This window comes from Phascolarctos cinereus, unplaced genomic scaffold (genome assembly GCF_003287225.1).
Source record: "Phascolarctos cinereus isolate Bilbo 61053 unplaced genomic scaffold, phaCin_HiC Scaffold_5;HRSCAF=322, whole genome shotgun sequence".
Taxonomy (NCBI): Eukaryota; Metazoa; Chordata; class Mammalia; order Diprotodontia; family Phascolarctidae; genus Phascolarctos; species Phascolarctos cinereus.
In genome coordinates, this window is record NW_027555958.1 from 396,420,496 (window position 1) to 396,429,263 (window position 8,768).

The following is an 8,768-nucleotide window of genomic DNA, read 5'->3' on the forward strand; positions in this document are numbered from 1 at the left end:
AAAGTAATCAATGTATATTTCAAAAGTGGATAATGCCCATGTTGTATCAGTGGGCAGAATGTCTTAAGTCTAAAATTACCTCACAGCAATAATTACTTTTGCCTTTCTTTAGAACCTCACTTTAGATTTTATGTTTTGCTTAAAATGATGCCAAATGAATTGAAGAAACTTCCTGTCTGGAGCCTAGGGAAGAATACAATGCATGATAAATATTTAATGTGTTATTTGCTACTCTTATTCCTGCTGCTAGCAAAAGTTACTATAATAAAGCTCATATATTAACTGCTCCATGTTGATTATTTTCAGCTACTAAATATTAGGTAATTCCCTTTCCTTTGCATACAACAGGGGAAAACAATTAGTATGGCAACGTTTATGTGGCACAATTTCTAAATTTCTTTGTTTTCAAAATGATAGTGAGTTAAATACATAGGGTCATTATGGATAGAAAAAAATTTTAAACCTTTAGATAAATTGAAAAAAAATATTTTTGCTCTATCTAAAGACTGAAGATCCAGAGAAGTGTGAAAAAGGAAAGTTAATGACTAATTTCAGAGTGGAAAAAATGCTTTCAAAGATTTCTGTCTAGCTTATGCAATTCTGTAAATGGATAGGTTTCATTAAAAGAGATAGAATTTTCGTTTGTGAATATGTTGTTTGTGTGTTAACATGTTTTTCAGTATGGCTTTGCTTCTTCAGGACTGAATTAAACTTTTCAGGATAAGACTAGTAATAGATGAGACAAATAGATTATTTTTCTGTTGTATTAATTCTTTCAAAGGATGACAATGCCATATGGACATCTTACTTTGTTTGCAAGGTAAGTAATATTCCCAAAGACAAAAGTAACAGCTTTGAAATGTGTATACCTAAATTTTGGGGAAAAAAGTCTGGAAATATAAGGATTCCTAAATAGCATTGTCTTGTACTAAAATGAATGAATGAATGAACCAACCAGTCAAACAGTCTGTTTACTTATTGCTACTTGAATCCATACTACATGTGGGTAGTCAGAGTGGGGACACCATGATTCTGGGTAGAGAAGGACTGTCCCTCTGTATCACTCATTGGAATAAGAAACTGAATGGAAGCTACATTTTCTCTTTTTAAAGGTCTGCTGACTTCCCAGCCCTTTTGGCTCATCAATCAATCAACCGGGGGCTCTTTGTCATTTCCCATTTCAATCATCTTAGTACCTGTCTGGAAACAGTAACTCCACTGCCCATTCCCCAACCTCAAGTTTTCATGTGGTCACCTAGAACCAGAAAAAGCCACTGGGCATGTTCCATGGGCTAGGGTATAAGACTTCCTTTACGATACCCATATGAATAGTAGCAACAGCAACAGCAAAACGCTTTACTTTTGTTTAGTAGAAACAGTTTTCAAAGTCCTTCAGATAAAAGATGCTATGTATGCTGGATGACCATTTCTCAAGATTTTCAGAGAAATGGAATACATAGAAGGGCAGGACTAGGCTTTTGCATATTAGTATCTTGCTCGTGGGCACTAAGTGAATTGTCTGGGTTCACATAGGGAATTTGTACTGTTGGCTCAGTCTTCCTGACTCTAGTCACTATGTAACTTTCCTTTCATAAAGCCTCTCAAACAACTTCATCATCATCATCGCCATCATGAACAACAAACAACACAGATTTTTAGGTTATTTTTCTTGCAACAACCCAGTGAGGGTTTAAAAAAAAATTTAAGCCATAGAAATATTTTTGCATAGATCTGAAAGGCAGTGTGTACACTCCAGCACTAACTCTGTCATTAACTACTCTTATAACCTCATCTGAACTGCAAAGTACTTTGTCATAGAGAAATTGATAAAGAAGTCATCATAGATTTACATGTACTTAAGAGACCTTAGAGGCTAGCTAAACCTGGCACAGTTCCAGGCACACAGTAAGTGCTTAATAAATGCTTGTTGATTTGACTTGAATATAGAAAGAAAAATTTTACTACTTTTTTCCCCCTGATCCTATGACTGCAAAAATTCTGTCCCTCGCATAAAATGACTTGTCTCTGACTTTTAACCATAGCTCAAAGAATAGTGCTGATGATACAATTATCAGTTATATGTTTTCAAAGACATACTTCATCCACATGTCTTATCCTAGAGACAACTTTAGGATGATAGGATCACAGATTTGGACATAGAAGCTTTTTCAAAGGCCAGCTATTCCAAACTCTCTAATTTTTTCATATAAGAAAACTGATGCCCAGGGAGGATAAATGAATCATGCAAGGACCCACAGGTTGAAAGTATCAGATGCATATTTAAATTTACATCTCTTTAGACCAGACATTGTACCTACAATTTGATGCCTTTAAAATCCCTACATTTTACTGTATGCAGTTCTATAGGTTGGGGGGGGGGGAGCATTTCAGATTTGAAAAAAAAAATATGGTTAATTGGTCTCTAATATATATGTATTTTTTTTTCTGGTAAAGTTTTCTGAAGCCATTGTAAGACACCATTTTCTCATTCAAAAATAAGTTGTGATGACACAACATAGTGTCAGAGACATCTGTTTAGTCTTTAGAGGTTTTACATGTGGAACTGGTTTTCTGGACTAATTATAGGTAAGCAATGATTATATTTATCACTAGAATTTTGTTTTTTTATTAGCCTTTCTGTGAGTAATGAGTGATAATTGAAATGTGTGGACAAAAAGATGGCATGTGATAAAGAAAAGTTTGGATAATAGCATGTAGGTTTAGCAGATGGGATTATTATCCTTGATTTATTTGAATATTGTACTTAGAAAATGAACAAATCAAGACTGAGAGAAACTAGAAACATGTATGTGTAGCCGTACTCATTTGAATATCCCCAGGAAACTTTCTGTGACTTTAGGTTATACTTATATGCTAATCATCATAAGGTTTTCCACTCTGGGAATTCTTCAAACCGAGGAAATCACAGGTCTGGATCATCATTTAAATGTCATGATGTATCAAATATTTGAAAAATCCTAAAGATGTATCGGAGGAGCACCTTCATGCATTTATTTCCTTTTCCATAGGGATGAAGTGATCAATGAGGTTAACTAAATAGACAAAAATCACTATTTTCAACAGGGCAGGGTTTTTTTTTTTCTGGAGATTTTTTTTTGAAGATAGGAGGAATAACTGCTGTTAATTCAATTCAACAAACATGTGTTAAGTGCTTACTACATACCAGGCACTTACAGGTAATTAGAAGAAAGTCCAGGTCCTCAAGGAGCTTACAACTAATGGGGAAAGATAACACACAAAAGATAGCTAGATGGGGAAGGAGATACCAGAGGATACCAATCATGGGGACCTGCTGTTCTTGTTCCTTGGAGTTGAAACCCAGCAGGGCTGCAGATAGAAAGTGAAATGAGTTGGAAGTCCAATCCCTACTCACTATAAAGGAAAGCTTTGGGAGGAGTTAAGTATTTCATCCCCTAATCAGAAAAGAGAGGTGGCTGAAGGAGGTTGGGAAAGTGCTGGGTGGATACATGCATGATAACGAGATTAGAAGTGATTAGCTTTTCTTGGGAGGAGCGCCATGTTCCCTGGAGTCAAAACTAAGAACAACTACAGATAGAAAGTGTCACAAAAACTATCATTCCCTCAAGGTTTAACATGTAAATTGAAATAGATTTCCAGCATTCCCTGGGAATATGTCCTGTCCTCCCTCCAAAAAGGAGGGGAAATTTTTGGATCATCCATCTTGATCCTCTGCCTTTCCCAACATTCAAAAGTGACAAATCACTTCAGTTCCCTGAGGCTTGGGAGGTGTCCTCACCTCTAAAATGAAGAGGGAAGATTAGATAATTTCAAAGTTTTCTTGTTACTCTAAAATTGCATGATTTGATGAAGAATATTCAGTGTCCAAGAGTAATTAAAATAGGTGCTTTATTGGCTACTTCAGTAATAACATCTTCATTATCATTTAATATGTTGGACTTTATTCCACAATTTGGGAAAAGCCATTTACTACCCCAAAGATACAATCAGAATATTGAACTACATTTATTTTATTTAGGTGATTTCTATTTATAATTAAATTAAAGGCCTTTCTCAATGGTGAAGTCCTTAGTACTTTAAACTAGTTCATATACTTTTTAACGGTTTTCTTAAGACTTTCCAAACAGTGACCTTTAAAGTTCCACTTGCAACTCCCTTTTTATGACATTTAAAAACCCCTGAAGATAAAGATGTATAATGTAAATACTGGGAAGTTGATAACTGAAGCATCAACTCTAGAAGGATGTTAATTTATGAAGGATCAAACTTTCACAAGATGGAGTTGAGCGAATATGTTCAGCAGTCATTACATTGCTCTTTCTATAAATAGGGAGCAAAACAAATTAGTGATATTATGGTAATATTTTCTCAGTGGCCCAGATTACATATCAGATGATCAAAACATCTATGATTTGTCTTTGAGGGGAAAATGAATCCAATTTCAAAGGAAGATACACACATATGCATACATAAATTTTGTGTATGCATGTTTTTATATATGTATGCACACACACACATACATATATATGACTGTTTGGATATATTATTTAAATAATTTAAATTTCATAAGTTTGTTGTTTGTTTTTAACATGTTTTAGATACAGATGCTAATGAGGATGTAATATGGCATTACCATCTGTATTTGTTATCAAATGATGGGCTGATTGCACTGATATACCCTGGCAACAAGCATCATTATTTACCCCTCTTCTAGGTGATAGCCATGAAACTAAGGAAAAGAGGAGAGGTCAGTGGTGGTGCTTGACCTCCCTGTGTGTTGGCATATCATGGCATAGACTGTGCTCACTGAGCTAACAATAACTATAATGTGATAGAAGCAGTGCATAAGTTACTCCCCCTCTCCTTCCTACCTGAAGCTTCTAATCTAACTAATTTATCTGCAGCCTCATATATCTGGACATTATTTCCATCAGTCCAAATAGAATCCCTTTCCTGATTTATTGTATACAGTTCCTGTAAATCCTATATAGAGGATGCACAAGATACACTGAATATCTTCCTTTGGTTCTTTAATATGAGTGCATAATAACAGTTGGACTGAACATTTTTATCCTTTACTCTAGATACCTGAGTGACTCACTGTTATTCCACTTACACACTAAACATTGACCTTATCTTTTTCATGCCTGATTATTATTGATAATATGCAATAGGACAAATCAGATGACCAATAAGATGGTCATCAACAACTAGATATTTTGTTCAATCTTCAAAAACTCTCAAAACTCCCCAAAATACAAATTATGTCCATGAATTAAAGAGACTGCACCTTTCTCTTCAGGCTAAGAAACCATGAAGCTAACAAGGTAACAATCTAATGAATGTATAGCATAAAACTAGTCCTCAATCCTTTAAACTCTCACTCAGCACCACTTCTCCAACCTAGGCACAATCTTTCAGAGTGGCGAAACCCATGCCACTAGCTTATGATCTAGAATCCATCTGGCTGTTTCCTTGCTGACGTTGCAGATTCTAAAAACACACACTTCTGGGCCCTCTCCCCAGCATTCTATGGGAGGAACAGCAGACTTCAACCCTCCCCACCTATTTGTAAAAGTGGTGCTAGTGGGGGAGGTTCAGTAAAGTAGAATGTGCTCAGCCTGGTACAGCACAAAGGTACACAACACTAAGTCAGGAAACCACAGAGGAAACTGGAAAGGGTAGCAACATGTATGTGGGGTAGTAGCATACCTGAAGAAAAGGGGACTGCCATCTAGTTGAGTCCAGTTCTTTCTTCCAAGAAGTCATGTGTGACAAGGAATGAGGATAACCAAAAAAGAAACAAAACGGGGGGAGGGAGGGAGAATTCACAAATGTGGGAGGAAATTGAAACATCTTTGAAACTTTGGATGAACTACTACCAAAGGGGAAGCTGTCAGAAAATTAATGATAGGAGAATATAAGGGAGAAAACATTAAAATTAATGTATGAAGTACAAGAAAATTCACTGAAAATTTGGGGACAAGGATATGTATATATGGTATATGTTTACATACACATACATAGGGAGTATACTAAAACAAAAGGGAATATGGCCACCAAGAAATATAAAGAAATCCAAATATCTCTAAATATTGTAAGACAAAAGATATTGAATCAAAACCTGATGAGGAAGAGGACTATATGGATTCTCATGAGATCATGAAATTACTGAAAGATATTCCCAAATGATTCAAGAAAAAATCAAGTATCTTAAAAGCAGGAGTTGAAAGGAGGAAAAATAGGAAAAATCTACATATCTACATATCTATATCTAGATAGATAGATAGATAGATAGATAGATAGATAGATAGATAGATAGATAGATAGATAGATATGTTTGGCAAGGCAATCAGGGGTGAATGACTTGCCCAGGATAACACAGATAGTAGTCTGAGGCCAGATTTGCACTAAGGTCCTTCTGATTCCAGGAACAGTGCTCTATCCACTGGGCTACCTAGCTGTCCTTGAAGAATATAATCTTGATAAAAAGCAAAGAAACAAAAAACCTCAACACCATGGTGTTAGAATAGCTCTGAATCACCTTTCTAATCCACACCCTCCTTAAAGTGAATCAGTATTTCTGCAGGATTAAACTGAAGAATGGAAATGTAAATAAAAGATAAAGAGCTAAAAAAAGAAAAAAAAATAGAAGAGCATGTATTGTACCTGAATCAAGTTAATTTTAAACAATGAAGGAAAAATTGCCCTGTAGTCTTTCAGGAGTTACTATGGGAGAATGGGTGAGTTGTAAAAAGAAAGGACTGAAAAAGAAGCACAGTAAAGGGAAAGTATTACTTAAAGGTAAAAGGAGGTGGTGAGCTAACTCAGGAGTATTCCCATGGATGAAGAGATATATTTTATAAGAAGAGATGAGGACCTTACATATAATATGTAAGTATTTTTTGTCCAGAGTTTACAACATCTGAAAGAGTGCTATGTTCCATGTATAGTGTCATGCCTCAGGAGAAGAGGAATAGGAGATCATGGGAGACACTGGCATCCAAAAGTGTGGGAATACAAGAATCTAGAGAGGAGTTTCATGGCAAAGTGAAAGAAATTGATAATTGGGATGGTAGAAGGTAGAAATAGATCACGCAATCAGGGAAACAGGGAAATTACTAGTATAGGAAAATGCTTCTACCCTGTATTTCTCCTGATAAGAGTGAGCCACAAAGAAAAATAGGGAGTGGAAGCAAGATCTACAAGCCAATAACATAGAAACTGTTTAGAAGAGTAAACTCAAAATAGACATACCCATAGCTTTAAATCCAAGAACACAAAGACTAAAGCAAGAATAAATAATTTTTTAAATGAATCAAAAATAGAAGTTTAGACAGTAATATAAGAGAATTAAAGAAGGAAATGAGTCAAACCCTTTTTAAGAGAAAAACGAAAATAAAACTAATAAGCAAAATAATAAGCAAAATAAGAGGAGAAGAGAGATTTTAATTAACTATTTAACAGAGAAAACACTAGGGAGGAATTAGATGGCTAGTTTAAAAAGAGAATGCAAAAGGAAAGAGTTAAATAAAAATTAAGAAAAAAGTGTCAAATAGGAGAGGGGGTGAGAGACAAGGTTGAGAGGAAGAGAGCTTGTGAAAATAATGTTTATTAAAAGATTAAGCAAAAAGTGCTGAAGAGCCATATACTATCTTTGGAGAAGAAGATAAAGGGAAAAAAAGTCATCATTAGGAAATAAAAAACAATGTTAGAGACAAATGGAGAAAAATATAAAGCTAAAACTTGTTACTTTAAATGTGATTGAATTAATCCAATAAAACAAAATGTGACAGATTGAAAAAGGAAAATAAGAAATTCAGAAGTTGTTGCTTGCACAATAGACACCTAAGAGGCAAAGACATACATAGCATGAAAATGAGGGGCTGGAACAAAGTTTACTACATATCAGGTGAATGATTAAGTTTTGTGTGTGTGTGTGTGTGTGTGTGTGTGTGTGTAATGTAAATAAGGAACTGCATTCTGTTTAAAGGAACTATTGATAACAAACCAATAACAGTATTAAACTGTTACGTTCCAAATGGCATAACATCTAAATCCATAAAGAAAAATTTGGCTGAATTACAATGAAACATAGTAACAGAATAATAGTAAAATGAATTAAGTCCCTCTCTAAGATTTAAACAAATCTTACAGAAATATAATCAAAAGAAAAGATAAACAAATAGATGGAGAGAAGCTAGAGCTAAAAAGACTTATGGCATATTTTAGATGAGACTTCTAAAGAACACACATATTTCTCATCACCACAAGGAACTTTTGCAAAAATTGTATTAGGGAATAGAGACAATGAAAACAAATGTGAATATAAGTAGGAATACTAAAGAAATAACAAACACATCCTTTGAGATGGTCATGATAAAAATAGTAAGTAGTTCAGGAAACAAACTCAAATAAAGACCTAGCAGTAAATTCATAAAGAGCGGGTCAAAAATAAATCATACAAAGAACAATTAATAATTATGAGAAAACTGATGATGATGAAACAAAATACCAAAATTTTAAAGGAGTTAAATTGTGAGGAGAGAAAATTATAAAAAGTAGAAACACAGTGAATGGGAAAAGGTTAATGATCTAAGTGTATTTTAAAAGTTAGAATGGCAACAAATAAGTACAAGTGAACATAAAAGTAGAAATATTTGAAAATTAGAGGACAAAAATTGCAAACCAAAAACACTACAAGAATTATAAAAGTTGCTACTTGTAAAAGAAAATTTATAAATGTAAATGTTAATTTATAAATATAA